The 25,528-nt window shown below is 44.1% G+C and overlaps 1 pseudogene; it reads right to left on the bottom strand.

Moving 5' to 3' along the window:
- LOC143986731 (transient receptor potential cation channel subfamily V member 5-like) overlaps positions 1–22,841 on the bottom strand; it is a 52,328-nt pseudogene extending 29,487 nt beyond the window's left edge.
- Between the last annotated feature and the right edge of the window lie 2,687 nt (positions 22,842–25,528).

Raw genomic sequence — 25,528 nt, 5'->3', positions numbered from 1 at the left:
AGACTGTACCGCACTCAAGCCTATGTACCGTAGCACCCTATACCAAGTTACCAGTCCTTATAAGAACTTTTGTGGAACAAGCAGGTTGTGTGTTAGTGATTAGCAGACTGTACGTCAGTCCCTATACCGCTGAAGGACTGCTGCAGTATAGGTGAGCGGTCAGCAGTGGTGCACGTCAACCCTATCTATTGTGGACCGATAGCGGTCCTTACAGAACAGCAGACTGTACCGCACTCAAGCCTATGTACCGTAGCACCCTATACCAAGTTACCAGTCCTTATAAGAACTTTTGTGGAACAAGCAGGTTGTGTATTAGTGTTTAGCAGACTGTACGTCAGTCCCTATACCGCTGAAGGACTGCTGCAGTATAGGTGAGCGGTCAGCAGTGGTGCACGTCAACCCTATCTATTGTGGACCGATAGCGGTCCTTACAGAACAGCAGACTGTACCGCACTCAAGCCTATGTACCGTAGCACCCTATACCAAGTTACCAGTCCTTATAAGAACTTTTGTGGACCAAGCAGGTTGTGTATTAGTTTTTAGCAGACTGTACGTCAGTCCCTATACCGCTGAAGGACTGCTGCAGTATAGGGCAGCGGTCAGCAGTGGTGCACGTCAACCCTATCTATTGTGGACCGATAGCGGTCCTTACAGAACAGCAGACTGTACCGCACTCAAGCCTATGTACCGTAGCACCCTATACCAAGTTACCAGTCCTTATAAGAACTTTTGTGGAACAAGCAGGTTGTGTGTTAGTGATTAGCAGACTGTACGTCAGTCCCTATACCGCTGAAGGACTGCTGCAGTATAGGGCAGCGGTCAGCAGTGGTGCACGTCAACCCTATCTATTGTGGACCGATAGCGGTCCTTACAGAACAGCAGACTGTACCGCACTCAAGCCTATGTACCGTAGCACCCTATACCAAGTTACCAGTCCTTATAAGAACTTTTGTGGAACAAGTGAGTTGTGAATGTTTAGCAGACTGCAGCAGAAGGGCAGCAGTCAAGTATAATATCCTTTCTATATTTGGAAGAAAGAATATTATACATGTACAAGCCTATTACTGTACCACTGATACCAGTCCTGAAAAGAACCTTTGTGGAACTAATAATAACAGCAAGTCTTTAAAATTACCCTCACTGCCTGACAACACTGCTTCCTTCCTGTCCCTATACAAATTGGCAAAAAAAGAGAACGATTAGTGGTTACTGGAACAGCTCTTTTGTGGACCTTGATAGTAACAGCTAATGATGATGATGATGATGATGATGATGAAAGACTAATCTGGCTGTCCCTGTAGCATACACCGTCCTTTCCCTTTCTCTAAACTAACAAAAGACACTCAGGCTGCTGCAAGAATCAGCAGCACAGCAAACCTATCAACACCTAACACCTATACCAGTCCTGAAAAGAACTTTTGTGTACCAAATAGCTAGTGGTTTATCTCTCCCTACTCCACACAGGAACCTGTCCCTATCTTAACAGAAGAAAGAATGTAAAATGGCCACCGGATCGGGTGTATTTATAGGTTAGGGGGAATGTACAAGTGTCCATGTGCTGTCATGTCTCAATTGGCTGTCCTGTATCACATGATAAACGTGTCACCAAAGGTTAAAGTTCTTGTATACATTAAACACGTAAGTCCGCCGCGGCGAACGACGGAAAAAGGCGTTCGAACGTGCGGACCGCGAATGTCGGAAATTCGCCGCGAAACGACCGCCGGGCGAACCGTTCGGCCATCACTAATCGTGGACATCGCTGGACATCACTGGATAGAGATGGGGCTCAGGTATTAGGCGGCTAAGGGGGGCACAACTGAAAAGCTTAGTCAGATAGGGGAAGTAAACTGCTATATCCCACATTTGTTCATGTTCAAATGCCAATACTGTTATTCCACTATTAATTATTAAACTGCTTGCTTTGTCTGTACTAAACATTTTTATATTCCGTGTGTAGCCACTGCTGGGAAAAGTTACATGTTATTTACTATTATAGTTAACTGCTGAATAAAGTTGCATGTGATTTAGTATTATTTAGTCAGATGGGTCAACCTGCAATTAGGCGATTATCGCTGCACGGCCTCTTTACTTTATCTAACCTATATTGCTCTGGGATTCCTGCTGCATGTGTCACTAGGGGATTCTGCCTTGAATCTTGAATTTAGCAGATCATGCTTTAGCAGTGAGATTTCCTCTCCAGCACACTGATTGGTTGTGGTCTTTCCCCAGTAACATCCCACCTCCAGGACATAAACTGGTCTTTCCTCTGTATTCTTCCACCAAGAGATATAATCTTCACTTCATGCTCCAGAGATTCCAGTTGTGCACTCCCCATGGTCTGACCACATGAACCCCTCTGTGGTCAGTCCCCATTCACATGTGTAATAATCCCTCATTGCCCAGTCTCTAGCACATATACAATCAAACATATTCAATTGCAAAAATATCATTATTGACTCCACTGTCCTATTTCCTGCTTAAACATTCCACTGCAACAAAGCCCTGCCTCATCTTTCTTGTCCCCAGTTCCACCTCCACTGTTTCTGGACTTCATGACACAGTCTCTACTAATATACTATGGCCTCCATTATTCCCAATTCCTCTGACACATGCCTCCTGTTTTAGTTTAGGATCCTCCCCAACTTTACAAAACTGTTGACACACTTCCTGCCACCTCAGATTCCTAAAATAACCTGCTTCAGTTTCTGAGGGCCAGTTTCTTGGACATTGATTCTGATCTTGTTTGTTTCTCATCCAACAAACTTTTTCTGTGAGGATGACACCTCCGACACTGCTGCTTTACAATAAGCCACATTTGTAAATGGGTACCAATTACATTATGGGGCACACTTGTCAGCCAATGTCATTCACCTTTATGGCTTGCACCTTCATTGTTAATTATAGAAAGGTTAGTATCCGCTAATTAAGTCAAAGGGTTAGCAATACTGCCTACTGTCATATCCTCCACTACTCTCCTTCAAATATCCACTGTTATACCCTCTGCATTTCTGTCCTGCCTTCCAAACTTTTCTCCGTCATACCCTGCCCCTCTCATCATCTCTGCACTCCTCTCCTGAACATACTGCTCCCTCTCCTCTCCTATCTTTACCACTCCTTTCCTGGAAATACTGTATCGCTTTCTCTCTAATCTTCCGCACACTTCTCCTGAACATAATGGCCACTGCCATTCCCTCCTTACACTTCTCATGCACATAATAGCCAATGCCATTCCCTCCTTACATCTCTCCTGCACATTATAGCCACTGCCATTCCCTCCTTACACCTCTCCTGCACATAATAGCCAGTGCCATTCCCTCCTTACACTTCTCCTGCACATAATAGCCACTGCCATTCCCTCCTTACATCTCTCCTGCACATAATAGCCAATGCCATTCCCTCCTTACACCTCTCCTGCACATAATAGCCACTGCCATTCCCTCCTTACACTTCTCCTGCACATAATAGCCACTGTCATTCCATCCTTACACTTCTCCTGCACATAATGACCACTGTCATTCCCTCCTTACACTTCTCCTGCACATAATGACCACTGCTATTCCCTCCTCACACATTTCCTTCACATTCTGCTGTGTTCCATATATTCCACACACCTCCTCTGCTCATACTGCCCACTCCTTATACCCTCTTGCATTCTTGTCCTGCACTTACTTGCCACCGTTATACCCTCCACACATTGCTTCCTCTCATACCCTCCACATTCTTCTCCTACATATATTGCCAACTGTCATAACCTTCCTACTTGCCTCCACACTCCTCTCCTGCACCTGCTGCCCCTCTTATATCCTCCACACTCCTCCCCTGCACAAACTAGCAATTTCCATACCCTCTCCATTCCTTTGCTGCAAATCCTACCCACTGGCATACACTCCTCTCTTAAACATACTATTTGCTATATTACCTTCCTCCCCCCTCTCTTGGACATACTGCGAAACACCCTGCATTTCTCTCCTGTGCATACTGTACCCTTGCATACCATTTGCACACCTCTTCTACACATATTGCACTCTTTCATACCTTCCACATTCCTCTCCTGCATATACTGATAGATGCTGCTTTAAAACCCTTTATATAGTACTCCATTCACCTCTCCTGCACACATGGAATGACATCATATCCTCTGTACTCCTTCCCTGCACATGTTTCCCCCTCTTATATCCTCTTTACTTCTCCTCTGCACACCCTGCCCCTCTTATATCCTCTTTCCTTCTCCTCTGCACATACTGCCCCCTCTTATATCCTCTTTATTTCTCCTCTGCACATACTGCCCCCTCTTATATCCTCTTTAGTTCTCCTCTGCACATACTGCTCACTGGCATGCCCTCCACACTCTTCTCATAAACATACTGTCCCCTTTCATCACATACCCAGGAAATATCTCTTCTGCACATACTGCCCCCTCTTATACACTCTACTCTCCTGCATATACTGCCCCATCTCATGCCCACCACACCCCTCTCCTGCACATACTGTCCCCTCTCGTACCTTGCTTACTTCTCTCCTTGGGCTGCCATCACAAACTCTAGGGGTTATTTACGAAAGGCAAATCCACTTTGCACTGCAAGTGCACTTGAAAGTGTAGTCACTCTAAATCTAAGGGGTAGATATGAAATGAATGGAAGCTCTGCTGATTTTATCATCCAATCATGTGCAAGCTAAAATGCTGTTTTTTATTTTCTTTGCATGTCCCCCTCAGATCTACAGCAACGTTACTTCCAAGTGCACTTGCAGTTCAAAATGGATTTTCCTTTAGTAAATGACCCCCTCTGTATTCCTCGCCTACACATATACAGATATGCACATACTGCCCCTTCTTATGCACTTTTCCTGCACTTCTTTCCTGCCAATGCTACCCACTGGCATGCCCTCCACACTCTTCCTCTCACTTTATATTCCTTTCCTGCTCATATGTTCTCACTTTCATACCTATTGTACTTCTCCCCTGCTTATAATGCCCTTTCTCATACCCCACTATATTCCTTTCTTGCGCATACTGCCCACTAAGTAAAAACTTCTTAAGCATTGTGTATTAATGTATTCAACATCAGTTTACAAAAATGTAAAATATAAATTAAATAAAATTGAGCAACATTCATGATAGTTTTATTTTAATGTAAATACTTGCAGAATTCATTATCTCCAGTGATTTGGTCTCACTAGGCCAGTCAATCAGGAAGATGCCAGCAGAAAAATGTATTCTTTGCTGTGCCTATAGTCATAAAAGATAATATGTTTGCAATGGAGCACAAGGGTGTAGTACTGTCCTGGCAATGGCACAATTTGCCAAATATTGCAGTCTGTGCCCCCTCTGGAGAGAATCCCCATCACGTTCAAGAAGTTATGGTAAGTCTCCCATCTGGAAACCCAAGTCACAACCGGATTTGGGTTTTAAACTCATATTTGTATGTGGGATATTAAATATATTTAAACTATTTTATACAAAAATCTTTTTGGGAATACAAATGAATGTAACAAACTAGTTTATTTTCTTCAGAGAAATAAATATTTATAATGCACACTCATACCCAGGCTCCCTTCTGTGGGGTTTTGATCGTTAATGGTGTCCTAGGAACCAGTAAATAAAAGTATGCAGAAATGATATCTCTATCAAAAGTCCTGCTGTAGCTAATCCTCTTAAAGGAGAGAATTTAATCCTAAACTGTTCACACATTGCAGGTACTTGAAAAAGAAAAACATCAATTAGCTGTGAAAAGAAATAGTACTGCAGTGAATTACAGGCAGTGAGCATTGAAGTCAACATATAGCAGGTGAAAAATGTCCAATAAAGGGCATTCTAAGGGGATAATAGAATGATATTGCTTAGAAAGGGCACACAATAATTTCTCTCAGTACCAGCTGAAAGTATTAAGCAATAGAAAATAAAAAGAGCAAAATTAAAGTCTAGTATGGAGAACTAATGAGACTGTGTTATTGGAGGAAGGCGTAAGTGTTCCTATTTTAGTTTTCCTTAGGGCTGGATGCATTAATATACTGTTCCATATAGTTAAAGGTGAACTTTGAAATTAGTGCACAACACAACAATCTAGACACCAAAAGTACAGACTACAAATGCTTATACAAAATGTCATACATGACAAAACTAACAATTCAAGACCAGTTTTCTGCAGTGCTTTGCTATTCGGCATTTGTGTTTGCCTCATAGTTTAAGCTTGTAGGCAGGTGGCTACTTTATATTGTGTTTTTGATAATAATTTATAGTCTTGTGATGTATACCTTTAAATATCGGGCTGATACATATAGGGTTAATGTAATCCTTTTCAAGAGGCTACATAGGCAGGGGAATCTGGCCTTACCAGGCAGTCCAGTGTGGGAGCAGAAGAGTGAAGACTTGGTGTACAATGTGATTAGTTTTCTGGCACTGCACCCCTCAAAAGAGACTGATTTGCTAGGCCATCCTTGTGAATGGACTCTACTACTATGGACTTCCTTTACTTTAAAGTATGGGCAGCAACACTAGGGACAACACAACCAAATAATGCACAGCCAAATGTAATGTAGTGTCAGTACATAACTTTAGTTTAATGTATTTACAATCTCCAGTGTATTCAGCAACTGATTTCAGTTAACACGTTTTTTTATTTAGAGAAGAAGTTGTCGTGTATCACTTTTTCTGCAGAGAATAATTCAAGTGTCTTATAGGGTATGTAGTCTTCGTATATCTGAAGAACAGGAGGAGAACAGAGAGTTAAAGCCGCTGTTAATCCTCAGGATTAAAGAGTCAAGAGTGTGTAACTAATTAACTCTTAAAAGTGTGAAAGAAGGATAAGCAGCTAGCTGACAGAGAAAACAGTCACGGTGGTTGGTGACGGGACCTCTTTTAGTGAGAGGACAGTTTAGTACTTTATGTACCCCATTTAGTAGCAATGTCTCCATGTTGGAGCCTGCTCAGGTACAAAACACCCCTATAACTCAAGCCTGGAGGTCATCAAGATGTGCAAGACTTTGTGATCCAAAATATACGAGCTACTCTTTGTGCCTTCAGGTAGAATATAGTGTGGTGCAATGTGATAAGACAAGAACAAACTGGAGGAATTACTGTGTGCTAAGTGTGACATTCTTATAATGACTTTGTAGTCGTATGTTGGGGCAGGTAGGAACAGACCATGCCACCACCTAAAGAGCAGATGGTGTCCTTCTGTAAGTGTGTGCAGCCCTGGAGTACAGTATGGCCTAAGGCCTGAGGGTGGCACCAACCCATACTGAAGTGAGATCATAGTGAGTAACATGGCTTGTAATATTGTTGAGGTAAACTTAGGGGGTGATCTGCTTGCATGTGCTTACAAGCTTGTACCAAAAAGGTTAAACATATATAAGATAAAAAAGGGCACACTCGATGGACCACTTGATCTTTTACTGCTGTCACTCTTCTATGTTTCTATGAGAAAAACTTCTAGTCCTAGAAAGGGATTTCATGGAGGTATAAGCAGCAAAATGGGGCACAGTAGGAAATACTCTAAGATGGTCACACACGTACAGATAAAGATACATGACACTTCTGTCATAACTGTGAAAGGCATACAGGACAAAAGGTAATATCATGTGAGAAAAGAAAAGTAGTTTTGCTCCTAATAGCTTGGGCTGGAAGATGATTCACTGGATCTATTAACCATCAGATACAGGGTGGCAACAACTGTGCCTACTGTTTTATCATTGGCACATTATAATAGTGGCTGTCAGGGTAGTAGCCCGACATTACATCTTCCACATTTTACATCAGTAGTTAGGTTATGGCTTACAAAGCTGAAAAAAAAAACTGAAGTATAGGAAATACTGAGTATTTTCATATGAAGCCGGGGATATGTTCTCATATTTAATGCATTAACAGCACAATGGATTATCATTTCATGAAAAAAATGAATAGTTGTTCTAGAAGGTCATCATATATACTGTACATGATAGGAAAAACCTATTATGTTTCTACATTTCCCCAAGAATATCATCAAATAGTCAGAATAATAAAAAAGAATCTGCCAATACTGTATACAGATAAAGATTTAAATGGGATATTGCAAGCAGGTTGCCATTTTTCTAGCCGACGTGCGCCCACATTAGGGACTGCACTATCACCTAGTCTTTTCTCATCTAAACAATGCCAACCCACCTGGCTCTCCTATCCTGGACGTTACCCTTGTAATATAAAAACCTGTACAGTAGGTACTGTAATTTGTCTTTTGGGTAAAACGTTTGTTGCCACAGCCACAGATGAAGAGTTCATTATACAGCAATACATCAACTGTGGCACAAACTATGTAATTTTCCTGATCACCTGTATGTTATGCAGCCTCCAATATGTAGGCTGTACCACACGTCCTTTGAGAGCCCATCTAGGGGAAGGTTACTGTGACACAAATAATCCAAATGCTAGAAATATTTCTAATGCAGCACGTCACTTTAGAGAATGTATTCAGGGCGATCTTTCCTCATTTTGCTTCAGAGGAATAGAACGGTTGTCTCACTCGCCCAGAGGAGGTGATAGGGAGAGAAGGTCTCTGGGGAGAGAAGCATGGTGGATTTTTAGATTAAAAACTAAATCACCTTAGGGGTTAAACCTGAGGTGGGATCTGGACTTGCACTTACATTAAAAATGCTTCTCCCCAGAGCCTCTGCTCTCTTTTTTCCTTTCTCTCCTCTCCTTTCTCTCTTCTCTCTTCTTTTTTCACATACCTGGATTATTATTTTAATCTTTTTTATTTAATGTTTTTTGAATTTTATGGTGTACTTTCTTATGCATATATGTATACGCAGAGGCGGCTCTAGGATTTGTGAGGCCTTAGGCAAAACTTACACATGAGGCCCCAATCACGCCCATAATGGGAAAAAAATTCAAGCAATAAAAATGGCTGCAAAAAGATGCACAGATCTAGCAAACAGTTCATCTGCACCACTTCCAGGGCACCCTCCTCACCCATCAGACATATGCAGCCATTAAAACATCTGGGGCCCACCAAGGTGGCAACCCCTCTAAGAATTTCCTGTGTCTTGGGAGAATGGGGAGGAGATGTCACTGAGCCATTCCATATCCGCAGAGGAAGTGGAGCGGGGGGATCCCAGCACAGTGCAGGGGGAGCAAGAGTGGGGAGGGGAGACAGAGAGGAGAGGAGAGAGAGGGGAGGGGAAGAGAGAGATTGTGAGAGATAGGGGGTGGGAAAGAGAGAGAGGGGGAGGGGAGCAAGACATTGTGAGTGAGAGGGGGATAGGGGGGTGAGAGAGGGGTAGATAAAGGGTGCACAAAAGGGGGAGAGAGTGGTGGAAAGAGGAGAGGAGGGGAGGGGGAGAGAGAGGGAGGAGAGAGAGAGAGAGAGGGGGAGGAGAGAAAGGGTGGGCAAGAGGGGGAAGAGGGAAGGGAGAGAGGGAGGGAGGGAAGAGAGGAGAGGGGGAGGGAAGAGAGGAGAGAGGGAGGGAAGAGAGGAGAGAGGGAGGGAAGAGAGGAGAGAGGGAGGAAAGAGAGGAGAGAGGGAGGAGAGAGGGAGGGAGGGAAGGGAGGAGAGAGGGAGGGAGGGAAGGGAGGAGAGAGGGAGGGAGGGAAGGGAGGAGAGAGGGTGGGGAGGAGAGACGGAGGGATGGAGAGGGAGGGAAGGGGGGATAGAAGGAGGGGAGGAGGAGAGAGGGAAGGAGGGGAGGAGGAGAGAGGGAAGGAGGGGAGGAGGAGAGAGGGAAGGAGGGGAGGGAGGAAGGAAGGGAAGGGAGGAAGGGAGAAAAGGGAGGAAGGAAGGAAGGGAGGAAGGAAGGAAGGGAGGGAGGGAAGGAAAGGGAAGGGGAGGGAAGGGAGGGAGGGGGGAGAGAGGGAAGGAAGGAGAGAGGGAAGGGAGGAGAAAGAGAAGGGAGGGAGGAGAGAGGGAGGAAAGGAGGAGGAGAGAGGGAGGAAAGGGAGGAGGAGAGAGGGAGGAAAGGGAGGGGAAAGAGAGGGGAGGAAGAGGAAGGAGAGAGCGAGGGAAGGGGAGAGAGGGAGGGAAGGTAGGAGAGAGGGAAGGGAGGGAAGGGAGGAGAGAGGAAGGGAGGGAGGAAGAGGAGGAGGGGGGGAAGGGAGGGAAGGGAGGAGAGAGGAGGGGGGGGAGAGAGGAAGGGAGGGGGGAGGGAGAGAGGAAGGGAGGGGGGAGGGAGAGAGGAAGGGAGGGGGAGGGAGAGAGGAAGGAAGGGAAGAGAGAGAGGGACGGAAGGGAAGGAAAGAGAGAGGGAAGAGAGAGGGAAGGGAAGGGGAGGGACAGAGAGAGGGAAGGAAGGGAAGGGACAGAGAGAGGGAAGGAATGGAAGGGACAGAGAGAGGGAAGGAAGGGAAGGGACAGAGAAGAGGGAAGGAGGGAGGGGAGAGGAGGAGAGGGAGAGGGAGAGAGGAGGGGAGGGAAGGAATGGAGGGGAGAGAGGGAGGGAATGGAGGGGAGAGAGGGGAGGGAATGGAGGGGAGAGAGGGAGGGAAGGAAGGGAGAGAGGGAGGGAAGGAAGGGAGAGAGGGAGGGAATGGAGGGGAGAGAGGGAGGGAATGGAGGGGAGAGAGGGAGGGAAGGAAGGGGAGAGAGGGAGGGAAGGAAAGGGAGAGAGAGAGGGAGGAAGGGAGGGGAGAGAGGGAGGGAAGGAAGGGAGGGAGAGAGGGAGGGAAGGAAGGGAGAGGAGGGAGGGAAGGAAGGGAGAGAGGAGGGAAGGTAGATAGAGAGGGAAGGGGAGGGAGGGAGAGAGGGAGGGAAGCGGAGGGAGAGAGGGAGGCAAGGGAGAGAGGGAAGGAAGGGAGAGTGGGAGGGAGAGAAGGGAGGGAAGGGAAGGAGGAAGGGAAGGGGGATAGAGGAAGGGAGAGAGGGAGGGAAGGGAGAGAAGGAGGGGAGAGAGCGAGGGAGGGGAGAGAGCGAGGGAAGGGAGTGAGGGAGGGGAGGAGAGGAGGAGGGAAGGAGTGAGGGAGGGGAGAGAGCGAGGGAAGGGAGTGAGGGAGGGGAGAGCGAGGGAAGGGAGTGGAGGGAAGGGAGAGAGTGAGGGAGGGAGAGAGTGAGGGAGGGGAGAGAGTGAGGGAAGGGAGAGAGCGAGGGAAGGGAGAGAGTGAGGGAAGGGAGAGAGAGAGGGATGGGAGAGAAGGGAGGGATGGGAGAGAAGGGAGGGATGGGAGAGAAAGGAGAGAGAGAGGGGTGGGAAGGGGTAAGGGAGAGGAGTGTGGTGAGAGAGGGGGAGGGAGGGGGGTAAGAGAAAGAGGGGGAGGGAGGAGGGAGAGGGGTAAGAGAGAGGGGGGAGGGAGTGAAAGATAGAGGGGGAGAGAGGGGGTAGAGAGAGGGGGAAGTGAGAAAGAGGGGGGTGAGGAAAGGAGGTGAGAGAGATCTAGAGATTGTCCCTGTCTGTAGCCCCTGGGGGGGCAAAGAGCAGGGAGAAGCTGTAGAGTGCTGGGGGTGGGGGACCGGAGAGTGCTGGGGGGTGGGGACCGGAGAGTGCTGGGGGGTGGGGACCGGAGAGTGCTGGGGGCCAGAGAATGCTGGGGGGCAGAGAGTGCTGGGGGCCAGAGAATGCTCGGGGTGGGGGGCGGAGAGTGCTGGGGCCAGAGAATGCTCGGGGTGGGGGGTGAGAGTTCTGGGGTCCAGAGAATGCTCGGGGTGGGGGGCGGAGAGTGCTGGGGGCCAGAGAATGCTCGGGGTGGGGGCGGAGAGTGCTGGGGGCCAGAGAATGCTTGGGTGGGAGGCGGAGAGTGCTGGGGGCCAGAGAATGCTCGGGGTGGGGGGCGGAGAGTGCTGGGGGCCAGAGAGTACTGGGGGGTGGGGGGCAGAGAGTGCTGGGGGCCAGAGAGTGCTGGGGTGGGGGCCAGAGATTACTGGGGGTGGGGGCAGAGAGTGCTGGGGGCCAGAGAGTGCTGGGGTGGGGGCCAGAGATTGCTGGGGGGTGGGGGGCGGGGAGTGCTGGGGGCCAGAGAGTGCTGGGGGTGGGGCCAGAGATTACTGGGGGTGGGGGCAGAGAGTGCTGGGGGCCAAAGAGTGCTGGGGGTGGGGGCCAGAGATTGCTGGGGGGGTGGGGGGCAGGGAGTGCTGGGGGCCAGAGAGTGCTGGGGGGTGAGGGCCGGAGAGTGCTGGGGGTGGAGGGTGGAGAGTGCTGGGGGTGGAGGGTGGAGAGTGCTGGGGGTGTGGGTGGAGAGTGCTGGGGGCCAGAGAGAGCCGCAGGGGGGTGTAGGGTGGAGAGTGCTGGGGGCCAGATAGTGCTAAGGGTGGGGGGTGAAGAGTGCTGGGGGGGAGCTTGAGAGGGGAGGAAGAAAGAATTGGAGAGCAGGGGGTGCTAGCGAAATGGGGGTGGAGCCAGCGAGGACAAGAATGGGCTGGAGAGCAGGAGGGGAGGAGCCAGGGAGCAAAGGGAGGGGCTGAAGAGCAGGAGGCGTGGAGAAAGGGAGCACAAGAAGGGGTGGAGCCAGTGAGCACAAGGAGGGGCTGGAGAGCAGGAGGGGCGGAGCCAGGGAGCAAAGGGAGGGGGTGAAGAGCAGGATGCGTGGAGAAAGGGAGTACGAGAAGGGGCGGAGCCAGGGAGCACAAGGAGGGGCTGGAGAGCAGGAGGGGTGCAGCCAGTGAGCACACGGAGGGGCTGGAGAGCAGGAGGGGCGGGCCAGGGAGCGCACGGAGGGGCGGAGCCAGGGAGAACACAGAGGGGCGGAGCCAGGGAGTACACAGAGGGGCCGGAGAGTACGGGGGATGCAGAAAAAGCTAGATAGGAGTGGTGGAGAGACTGCACATAGATAGTGGAATTGATTTTTCCATATTCCTCCATGCAACCGCTGAATGATCACCTCTCCTCCCTGCAGACATTCAGCGGCTGTATGGAGTAATATGGAAAAATCAATTCCACTATCTATGTGCAGTCTCTCCTCCGCTCCTCCTATTCAGGCACACAGGGAAGGCTGCACGGCACGGGCACTCACCTTTCCTCTGGTCGGCAGCATAAGAGTTCCTCCCTCTTCACACTCATGGTGGGACTATCCAGCTGGGTGGTTTTTCAGCAACCCCCCCCCCCCCCTCCAGAACCAAATAGGAGGCAGGTGCGGAGGAGAGGTCTGGTGAGCGGCACAAGAGAGAAGCTCAGGTGAGGGTCCCACATGGACATGCCGCCCTCATGCCGTCTGTCATCCAGCCACTGCGCCACCTAGAGGACTCTATTGTCCCGCTCCCCGCACTTGCTGCCACCGCATTGATCACAGGCAAATTAGTCGATTGCGAGGCCCTTGAGACTGCGGGACCTTAGGCAATCGCCTAATTTGCCTAATTAGAGAGCCGCCTCTGTGTATACGTGTATGAATGTATGCACGTGTGTGCACATGTGTGTATGTACATACATATGCATATTATCACCACAAGGTGTGTGAAAATTAGTGGCTTACACATGGATCACCCTATATGTATTGCAGCTGATTGTCTTTTTTGGATAATTGCCTGTAGTCAATTAAGATGATTAATGGGTGGAGCCTGTGCTCTTTAGAGCTACTATTTATTTCAAATTTTATGTCTGTAATGTGGTTATGACTAAGGCTTTATAAACTGAAACGTGCCAACTGACTTAATCTGCATTTGTACACTGTGGCTATTCAATAAAATGAAGAAATTTTAAGAGCAACAACTGGAGTGTGGATCATTTTTTTCCACATTACTCTACTCAGCCAGTGACTGTGGATGGAGCACATGGGAGCTCTGCTATGTGGTGTATGGGTAGCAGCACTGACTTTTTCTATGTATAATATGGAAAATAGCACCCATAGTTTGAGTAACATTGCAAATATTCGAATACCAATCAAGACACTACCTGCATGGCATTTGCATGTTCCCCATGTGCTTGTGTGGGTTTCCTGCCATACTCCAAAGATATTCTGGTAGGTTACTTGGCTCCTGTCTGAGTTGGCCCTAATATGTGTATGTGTGCACGTGAGATAGGGACCTTAGATTGTAAGCTCCTTGAGTGCAGAGACTGATGTGAATGTAAAGCATAGTGCAATTTGTCATTGCTATATAAATACCTATAGTAAATAAAATAATTAAATAAGTGTTCATCCATCAAATATGATAACAGCATAGAGAAAACACAGCACTTAGTATTTGTTTTTTATTTGTGACAGCTCTTCCTTTTTCTTTTTTTTTAATCTGAAGTATCTCTGCCAGTGGAACCTTTGAAAAATGTTTTTCAAGTCTTGGGGAACCCTGCTAAAATTGAATATACATACAAATTAATATTAACAACAGAAAATAAACAGACAATCAAAATGGTGGTGTTCCCTACCTTTATTGGTCATGGTAGACATGCCCCCTTGCATTGACAGTCAGTGTAGTTAGAAGATCAATTTGCCATTGCTAACTGGCTCCAAGGAACCTCAGGAGGAACTCTGGTTGGAAGGGCTGTGCAAATGGTAATAGTACACTGATAGAAATATCAACATTATTTTAAAGTAAGTAGTAAGTAAACAATCACAAGTTGTACATTTATTTGTGGCTTTTAGTTGGAAGCTATAATATCCAGAACTGAGTTCTGAGCCATCCATGTATCAATATTTGTCAAGTCATAAATGCTGTAGGAGATATTCCCTATTGTCCAATATATTTTCTTTTGCCTCCTTAACGAGACAGCTGAACATCTGTGATTTAATAATGAAATAAAGGTTAGAGGGAGTCCTGACTTCTGCCTGTGCTAGTATATTATGCATTAATTATACACCAACTTTCCAGCTTAGTGATCCTGCAGATAAATTATTACAGATGAGATGGTTAAAAAAAATTAGACCTGCAAGGTGATTTTTCTTAATAAACACATAACAGTCACATGCAGTGATAGGATAAAAAAATCACAGTGACTTATTCAGAGCCTTTCTAGCCTCATATATAATTAGCTGTGACACCCATGGCGTCCAGGAGGTAGAGGGGTTGAAAAATGTTGTGCTAGAAGTTGGTGCGCTAAAGACTCTGGGTTAGTAAAATCTAATATATTACAATGGTGAGATGTATAAAGTATTTAGTAATGTCAATATATCATTTCTTAAATATAACAAAGTCTAAATGGAATAGACCCTAATTCATGTGGGATTTATGTGAAATATGTTTTAAATATTCACTATCGCTGTGTTAGTAACTAATTCAAACTGTTATTGAATGGGAATATTTTTTGAGTTCTGTGGGTATTCTTCAACATACAATTGCTTCCTGCCTAGTAATACCCACTACTGAAACAGATGTATGTTTTACAACCCAAACCTTCAAAACAAACAGTCTACTCCAACACCAAGATATACAGTGGTGTGAAAAAGTGTTTGCCCCCTTCCTCATTTCCTGTCCCTTTGCATGTTTGTCACACTTAAGTGTTTTGGAACATCAAACCAATTTAAACAATAGTCAAGGACAACACAAGTAAACACAAAATGCAATTTGTAAATGAAGGTGTTTATTATTTGTAAATGAAGGTGTTTATTATTAAAGGTGAAAAAAATCCAAACCATCATAGCCCTGTGTGAAAAAGTGATTGCCCCCCTTGTTAAAACATACTATAACTGTGGTTGTCCACACCTGAGTTCAATTTCTCTAGCCACACCCAGGCCTGATTATTGCCACACCTGATCACAATCAAGGCATCACTTAAATAGGAGCTGCTTGACACAGTAAGGTCCACCAGAAGATCCTTAAAAGCTACACATCATGCCGAGACCCAAAGAAATTCAGGAACAATTGAGAAAGAAAGTAATTGAGATCTATCAGTCTGGAAAGGGTTATAAAGCCATTTCCAAAGCTTTGGGAATCCAGCGAACCACAGTGAGAGCCATTATCCACAAATGGCGAAGACATGGAACAGTGGTGAACCTTCCCAGGAGTGGCTGGCCGCCCAAAATTACCCCAAGAGCGCAGCGACGACTCATCCAAGAGGTCACAAAAGACCCCACAACAACGTCCAAGGAACTGCAGGCCTCACTTGCCTCAGTTAAGGTCAGCGTTCATGCCTCCACCATCAGGAAAAGACTGGGCAAAAATGGCCTGCATGGCAGAGTTCCAAGGAGAAAACCACTGCTGAGCAAAAAGAACATCAAAGCTCGTCTCAATTTCTCCACAACACATCTTGATGATCCCCAAGACTTTTGGGACAACATTCTGTGGAACGATGAGACAAAAGTGGAACTCTTTGGAAGGTGTGTGTCCAAATATATCTCTCGTAGAAGGAACACTGCATTTCATAAAAAGAACATTATACCAACAGTAAAATATGGTGGTGGTAGTGTGATGGTCTGGGGCTGTTTTGCTGCTTCAGGACCTGGAAGACTTGCCGTGATAAAAGGAACTATGAATTCTGCTGTCTACCAAGAGATCCTGAAGGAGAATGTCCGACCATCTGTTCGTGTACTCAAGCTGAAACGAACTTGGGTTCTGCAGCAGGACAATGATCCTAAACACACCAGCAAGTCCACCACCGAATGGCTGAAGAAAAACAAAATGAAGACTTTGGAGTGGCCTAGCCAAAGTCCTGACCTGAATCCTATTGAGATGTTGTGGTATGACCTTAAAAAGGCCGTTCATGCTCAAAAACCCTCTAATGTAACTGAATTAGGACAATTCTGCAAAGATGAGTGGGCCAAAATTCCTCCAGGACGCTGTAAAAGCCTCATTGCACGTTATTGCAAACGCTTGGTTGCAGTTGTTGCTGCTAAGGGTGGCCCAACCAGTTATTAGGTTTAGGGGGCAATCACTTTTTCACACAGGGCCATGATGGTTTGGATTTTTTTTCACCTTTAATAATAAACACCTTCATTTACAAATTGCATTTTGTGTTTACTTGTGTTGTCCTTGACTATTGTTTAAATTGGTTTGATGTTCCGAAACACTTAAGTGTGACAAACATGCAAAGGAACAGGAAATGAGGAAGGGGGCAAACACTTTTTCACACCACTGTATATCAAGATTCATAAGACACCTTTGTGTGCTTCTTTGTATTGCTCCACTTTTACAGCAAAGACGAGCAAGTAAAAGCAAGTACATACCTTTTGCTCCAACCTCCCACTGCCAGGACTGACAATTCTCATTTCTCTCCTTCTGTAGCCAGCCCTCATTTTGGTTAATCAATAAGATAATTGGGGCTGTGACTGGCTGTAGTTTCTTTCAGCATGCCTGCTGATTGGCTGCTTAAAGAAGCATCACTATAGCAGTAATACAGTGGCTGGAAGAGTGAGCCAGTGTTGTAACAGAGGAAAGAGCTGCGATGAGGTGCGCCCTATCCTCTGTCCTACTCCAATACTTCTACCCAATATATCCTTTCTATGGCTAAAAAAATCACAGCATTCAGTTTGGAGGTCTGAATTACGTTACGGGGAGGTGAAAGATGGATTGGGCTCCATTTACTGTTCCTGTATTTGATCATGCATGCTCGAATTACCTCTCTGTAACCAATGTAATGCAACAACTATCTGATTGTTGACCACTTATTATCTAAATTGCTTGTTTGTTCCCCTTGTTTTGACATAACTACCCATTGGTTGACTAGGTATTGCCATAATTGCCTGTTTATTGCTAATATATCACCACAACTGCCAGTGTGTTGCCCATTTGTTGATCATATATTGTCAAAATTGCCTGCTTATTGTGCACTTTTTGTCAGGATTACCAATTTGTTGACCATATATTGTCATGGCTATTTTTTGTTCCTAAATATTATTAGGATTTCCAGTTTGTTGCCCAAATTTGTTACCAATGTATTATCACAATTGCCAGGATGTTTCCTATTAATTGTCACATTTGTCTATGTATTAGTACTATGGTATAGTGTCTGTGTGTTGAGGCTGGCCATACATTATACAATTTTCTTGTACAGTTTTCCTTTAGATTTACCTAAACTATATAATATTAGGTCAAACCAAAACACAGTATCATCAGTATCATTAGCAGTAATCAGCTTGGGTTTACGAAGGGTCGTTCATGCCAGACCAATCTGTTGACATTCTATGAGGATGTAAGCTGCCATCTAGATAAGCGAAGGCCTGTGGATGTGGTGTACCTGAATTTTGCAAAAGCATTCAATATAGTTCCCCACAAATTCTTAATCTACAAATTGAGGTATGTAGTCATGGACTATAGAGTTTGTTCATGGATAGAAAACTGGTTACGGGGGGGCATGTCCAAATGGTGGTGATAAATAACCTGCACTCAGACTGTTCTGGAGTGGTAAGTGGGGTACCCCAATGCTCTGTCCTGGAACAATTTCTGTTTAATTTATGCATAAATTATATAGAAGTCCATATAAATAGCTCAATCTCAGTTTTTGCTAATGACACAAAAATAAGTAGGGCAATAACTTCACATGAGGATATAGAATCTTTACAAGAGGACAATAATAAAGTAATGGGGTGGGCAACTACATGGCAAATTAAGTTTAATGTTGAACAATTTAAAGTAAAGCATTTGGGGGCTAAAAATATAAATGCAAATTACTCACTAGGGGGAGAACCTCTAGGGGAATCAAAGATGTAGAAAGATCTGGGGGTCCTGATAGAAGACAGACTGAGCAATAGTATGTAATGCCAAGCTACAGCAAGCAAAACCAGCAGACTATTAGCATGCATAAAAAGGGGATACAGTGGTGTGAAAAAGTGTTTGCCCCCTTCCTCATTTCCTGTTCCTTTGCATGTTTGTCACACTTAAGCGTTTCGGAACATCAAACCAATTTAAACAATAGTCAAGGACAACACAAGTAAACACAAAATGCAATTTGTAAATGAAGGTGTTTATTATTAAAGGTGAAAAAAAATCCAAACCATCATGGCCCTGTGTGAAAAAGTGATTGCCCCCTAAACCTAATAACTGGTTGGGCCACCCTTAGCAGCAACAACTGCAACCAAGCGTTTGCAATAACGTGCAATGAGGCTTTTACAGCGTCCTGGAGGAATTTTGGCCCACTCATCGTTGCAGAATTGTCCTAATTCAGTTACATTAGAGGGTTTTCGAGCATGAACGGCCTTTTTAAGGTCATACCACAACATCTCAATAGGATTCAGGTCAGGACTTTGGCTAGGCCACTCCAAAGTCTTCATTTTGTTTTTCTTCAGCCATTCGGTGGTGGACTTGCTGGTGTGTTTAGGATCATTGTCCTGCTGCAGAACCCAAGTTCGTTTCAGCTTGAGTACACGAACAGATGGTCGGACATTCTCCTTCAGGATCTCTTGGTAGACAGCAGAATTCATAGTTCCTTTTATCACGGCAAGTCTTCCAGGTCCTGAAGCAGCAAAACAGCCCCAGACCATCACACTACCACCACCATATTTTACTGTTAGTATAATGTTCTTTTTATGAAATGCAGTGTTCCTTCTACGCCAGATATACTTGGACACACACCTTCCAAAGAGTTCCACTTTTGTCTCATCGGTCCACAGAATGTTGTCCCAAAAGTCTTGGGGATCATCAAGATGTGTTGTGGAGAAATTGAGACGAGCTTTGATGTTCTTTTTGCTCAGCAGTGGTTTTCTCCTTGGAACTCTGCCATGCAGGCCATTTTTGCCCAGTCTTTTCCTGATGGTGGAGGCATGAATGCTGACCTTAACTGAGGCAAGTGAGGCCTGCAGTTCCTTGGACGTTGTTGGGGGGTCTTTTGTGACCTCTTGGATGAGTCGTCGCTGCGCTCTTGGGGTAATTTTGGGCGGCCGGTCACTCCTGGGAAGGTTCACCACTGTTCCATGTCTTCGCCATTTGTGGATAATGGCTCTCACTGTGGTTCGCTGGATTCCCAAAGCTTTGGAAATGGCTTTATAACCCTTTCCAGACTGATAGATCTCAATTACTTTCTTTCTCAATTGTTCCTGAATTTATTTGGGTCTCGGCATGATGTGTAGCTTTTAAGGATCTTCTGGTGGACCTTACTGTGTCAAGCAGCTCCTATTTAAGTGATGCCTTGATTGTGAACAGGTGTGGCAATAATCAGGCCTGGGTGTGGCTAGAGAAATTGAACTCAGGTGTGGACAACCACAGTTATAGTATGTTTTAACAAGGGGGGCAATCACTTTTTCACACAGGGCCATGATGGTTTGGATTTTTTTTCACCTTTAATAATAAACACCTTCATTTACAAATTGCATTTTGTGTTTACTTGTGTTGTCCTTGACTATTGTTTAAATTGGTTTGATGTTCCGAAACACTTAAGTGTGACAAACATGCAAAGGAACAGGAAATGAGGAAGGGGGCAAACACTTTTTCACACCACTGTATACTCCAGAGATAAAACAATAAATCCTGCCACTTTATAAAACTCTATTTCAGCCACATCTGGAGTATTACGTCCATTTCTGTTCACCAATCCTCAGGAAGGATGTGCTGGAACTATAAAAAGTGCAGAGAAGGGCAACAAAATGAATAAGGGGCCTGGAGGACCTTAATTACAAGGAACAAGCACTAAACTTATTCTCCCTGGAGAAGAGACACTTGAGAGGAGATGTGATAGCAGTATACATACCATATATATATATATATATCCGTCAATGGTGATCCCAGCGTAGGAATAAAACTATTCAGTATCAGGAAGTGAAAAAAAACATGGGGCCACACAATGAGACTGAAGGAGAAGTGGTTTAACCTTAAGATGCATAGGGGTTTTTTCACTGTCTGGGCAATAAGGATATGGAACTCTCTTCCACAATAGGTGGTGTCAGTGTAGAGTATTGCTCGTTTTTAGAAGACTCTTGGACGTGCATCTTAGTGAAAACAACATATAGGGATATGGGAAATGATTATCAACGTGAACACACACACATACACCTACACAGGTTAAACTGGATGGACTAGTGTCCTTATTTAACCTTACCAACTATGAAACTTTAAAATCAGGCAGGCCCTTACATTACATAGTTGAAGGTAATTCTAAAGGAAATTGAATAAGAAAATTGTAAAATGTATGGCAGGCCTTAATTAGAGCTAGTTGTTTTCATTATCACATAACTATAGCTTTATCCCCTGAATGTCACTATCAAACCATCGCAGATAGCAAGCAATTGAGCTGCAATTTTGAAAATGACATGCTATGCGATTGCTAGACTCTCCAAGCTTCACAAGTTTGTTGTACAATTGCAATAAATCCACAATGCGTGACTTCAGATTTATTTGCAAACATTCTGCAAGTAGTGGCTAGGTATGTTGTGCAATAATCATTCCACTACAAATTGGAAAAGTGTCATCTAGAACTTGTGCTTCAAGTGCTCTGCAAGTGCACAACTTGCCAGTGAAAATGTGAAGCAAATTAACAAGACTTACAATTCAACACTGCCACAAATTTGTGGCACGTTATTCTTGCTATTTGGGATGCTCCTAAGAAAGGCCACTCTCCTAAATTGCCACGGTGTTTTATTTGTGTTGCTTGCCTGAATGTCAGCTTTGTGAGCTCATTCAATTGACTTAACCTTTTACATCAAGCTTCATCCATTTCAGAACCTTTTACAAGAATTCAAACCAAAAAATGATAGTGGTTTCCAGTTTAAATCTTTGTATTTTATGGCTGTATTGCCTTACCAAATTACATGAACATTAGAGTTGGTCAAACGGTTCGACCCGAGCATGAGTTTGGGCCGAACATTTGCCTGTTCAATCGTTCGCTGAATATCCGAATTTGCAGGGTGCACTTTTTGATTTTTCCTGTTTGGCTCCCATAGACTTCAATAGGGTTCGCCGTTCGAGTTAGAATTTTTCCCCTGTTCTGGAGTTCTGCTGGGGATCCTTCGGCCCATTTCTAATGAACATATGACACTTCAGCTGGAGTCTGGACCTTATAGCTTTATGTTCAGTTAAAACCTGGAGTAGGAGAGTCATTTTATACTAATACAAAGCAAGATTTCAAAAAATGAACCTTCAAACTATTCTATAAATGTCTTTATACTTTGTCTTTGCACACACCTAATGCTGCAATTACAGGTTTAGTTCTAAACAGCATTACAATATAGCATTTGGTAAATTGTACGTTATTTTCTTATGTGACGCTGGAAATGTATTTTGGTTTACGTATGTTACATGTTTCCAATACAGAGAAATGAAGAAATACAATTTCTGAAACAAAAATAAATAATTTTACATGATCTCCTGTGTCATAATAATTTTCTTTCCAAACATCTTGCACACATCGCTCACATGTGGTGGCATACTGCATTATTTATGGCTTCACAAGAAAATTGGATTTCTGAAACTTAACAAAGTAGGAAGACAGCCAATACTTAGAGTTTGAACTGAGGATAAGATGAATAATTGAAGACCGTAGTGACTTACTTCAATGTTTCCCTCATTGGCTGCCAACTTTAATGGAGTAAAGCTGTCATTATTTTCTAGATATTCGGGACGTTGAGAATCTGTGAGTGGCAGAGGTCTAAGATCAAGTTGTGCATGTGACAGGCCATTTTTTTATTCTGCGGCACGACCAGGGTGTGAAACATGGTGTTTCTGAAAACAAATGAGTTTAAACTGAACAATGCACAATTCACTATTACATGGAATTTTTCATTGTTATACTTAATTTGTAATTTAAGTTATATAAGGTTGTAATGGTAGAAATAAAACCCAGACATGCAGCATGTGTGCAGAATTTCTAATTTAATAGACTGATGTCAGTGGATCAAATTTTAAAAGATTGATAGGCCCGTACCCTACAAAATGGTTGGAGAATCTTAAAGGAAAAAAATTATGTTTTAGGGTCAATCTTATTTATTTGAAAGTTTTTAAAGCGGTTGTAAACTGCTGCGTGTTTTTTTTTTATTACCTGCAAGGCAAAGACATAATGTGCTGGTATGCATCGCATACTAGCACATTATGTGAAACTTACCTGAAAACGAAGCATTCCAGTAATGCAATATTATCGCTGGAGACAGCTTCCATCTTCACCTGCCTGTCTTGCTTCCAGGTTCACGGACTCCGCCTCTCTGACTGGAGCCGCTGGTTATGGCACAGGGCTCTGAAGGTCGTTCCTTCAGAGTGTATGCACCAGTGATGTCACTGGCTGTATGTACAGTAAATATCTCCTAAACAGTGCATGTATACAAGATATTTACACTATCTATAGGTAAACCTTATTATAGGCTTACCTATTATAGGTGAAATTTAAAGATGGAAGTTTACTTCCTCTTTAAACAAATTTTAATTGTGTTTTATTTTTTTTATTTTTTTGCTTTTTTTATTATATGCCTGAAGAAAGCAGGAAAGGCCGGTAGACTGATGGATTTGGGATTGAGCTACTTACATCTGTAAACTACAGGCTTTTTTTCAACAGAGCAGATGGCAGGTTAACATGTGAAAAGGGGTCTGGAGAGCCAACTGCTGGCTGTATCTGTCAGTATGAAATATATTTACCTGATTAGAAATTAAAAACATTTTTAGAACTGCATTTTGGTCCCAAACACAAAACACTTCAGTCTTATGAGATGAGGACATGTTTGAATTGCAGCCCAGTTGACAGCCATGGCTCCCTCCATATTTAAAGAAGTGAGGATAGCCACCCTAGGGCAGGAAGCGTGTTATTTGCAGGATCACCAAGTAAACTTAAAGGAGAAATGGCTTGGGAAAAAAAAAGGAAAATAATGTAACCACCTTCTAAGCACTGGTAGGTTGCATTTAATTAGATTGTTTTTACTTTTAATTAAGCTTTGCATAATTTTTTTAGTCTTATTTTATTTGTTTTTGTTTTTTAACAGAAAAAAAGAACATTACAGTGCTGTTCAACCTCCAGAAGATTTAATTTACTCCCCTTCCTGACCAGGCCATTTTGTGCGATATGGCACTAAGTTATGTTAACTGACAAATGCGCGGTCATGTGAGGCTGTACCCAAATAAAATGTGTTCCCTTTTTTTCCCACAAATAGAGCTTTCTTTTGGTGGTATTTGATCACCTCTGTGTTTATATTTTGTGCTATAAATAACAAGAGATAAAAAAAAAAATCAAATTTCTTCATAAATTTAGACCAATATACAGTATATTCTGCTACAATTCCGCATATTGATTGGTTTGCACAAAAGTTCTAGCATCTACAAACAGGATATTTTTATTTTATTTACAGTCAGGTCCATAAATATTGGGACATCGACACAATTCTAATCTTTTTGGCTCTATACACCACCACAATGGATTTTAAATGAAACAAACAAGATGTGCTTTAACTGCAGACTTTCAGCTTTAATTTGAGGATATTTACATCCAAATCAGGTGAACGGTGTAGGAATTACACCAGTTTGTATATGTGCCTCCCATTTTTTAAGGGACCAAAAGTAATGGGACAGATTAACAATCATCCATCAAACTTTCACTTTTTAATACTTGGTTACAAGTCCTTTGTAGTCATTTACAGCCCGAAGTCTGGAACGCATAGATATCACCAGACGCTGGGTTTCATCCCTGGTGAGGCTCTGCCAGGCCTCTACTGCAACTGTCTTCAGTTCCTGCTTGTTCTTGGGGTATTTTTCCTTCAGTTTTGTCTTCAGCAAGTGAAATGCATGCTCAAGCAGATTCAGGTCAGGTGGTTGACTTGGCCATTGCATAACATTCCACTTCTTTCCCTTACAAAACTCTTTTTTGGTTGCTTTCGCAGTATGCTTCGGGTCATTGTCCATCTACGATGTGAAGCGCCGTCCAATGAGTTCTGAAGCATTTTGCTGAATATGAGCAGAGAATATTGCCCGAAACACTTCAGAATTCATCCATCAATAAATACAAGAGAACCAGTTCCATTGGCAGCCATACATGCCCACGTCATGACACTACTACCCCCATGCTTCACTGATGAGGTGGTATGCTTTGGATCATGAGCAGTTCCTTTCCTTCTCCATACTTTTCTCTTCCCATCACTCTGGTACAAGTTAATCTTGGTCTCATCTGTCCATAGGATGTTGTTCCAGAATTGTGAAGGCTTTTTTAGATGCTGTTTGGCAAACTCTAATCTGGCCTTCCTGTTTTTGAGGCTCACCAATGGTTTACATCTTGTGGTGAACCCTCTGTATTCACTCTGGTGACGTTTTCTCTTGATTGTTGACTTTGACACACATACACCTACCTCCTGGAGAGTGTTCTTAATCTGGCCAACTGTTGTGAAAGGTGTTTTCTTCACCTGGGTCTTTTGGTGTTGCTGAGCTCACCAGTGTAGTCTTCCTTTTTAAGGATGTTCCAAACAGTTGATTTGGCCACACCTAATGCTTTTGCTATCTCTCTGATGGGTTTGTTTTGTTTTTTCAGCCCAATGATGGTTTGCTTCACTGAGAGCGACAGCTCTTTGGATCTCATATTGAGAGTTGACAGCAACAGATTCCAAATGCAAATAGCACACTTGAAATAAACTCTGGCCCTATTATCTGTTCCTTGTAAATGGGATAATGAGGGAATAACACACACCTGGCCATGGAACAGCTGAGAAGCCAATTGTCCCATTACTTTTGGTACCTTAAAAAGTGGGAGCCACATATACAAACTGTTGTAATTCCTACACCGTTCACCTGATTTGGATGTAAATACCCTCAAATTAAAGCTGAAAGTCTGCAGTTTTTTCAAATTTCAAATCCATTGTGGTGGTGTATAGAGT

Source organism: Lithobates pipiens, unplaced genomic scaffold (genome assembly GCF_037356315.1).
Source record: "Lithobates pipiens isolate NorthernLeopardFrog02 unplaced genomic scaffold, aLitPip1_a1.2 Scaffold_18, whole genome shotgun sequence".
In the NCBI taxonomy this organism is placed as follows: domain Eukaryota; kingdom Metazoa; phylum Chordata; class Amphibia; order Anura; family Ranidae; genus Lithobates; species Lithobates pipiens.
Note: the sequence above shows the minus strand (reverse complement) of the source record. Positions and strands in the feature narration are given on the sequence as shown.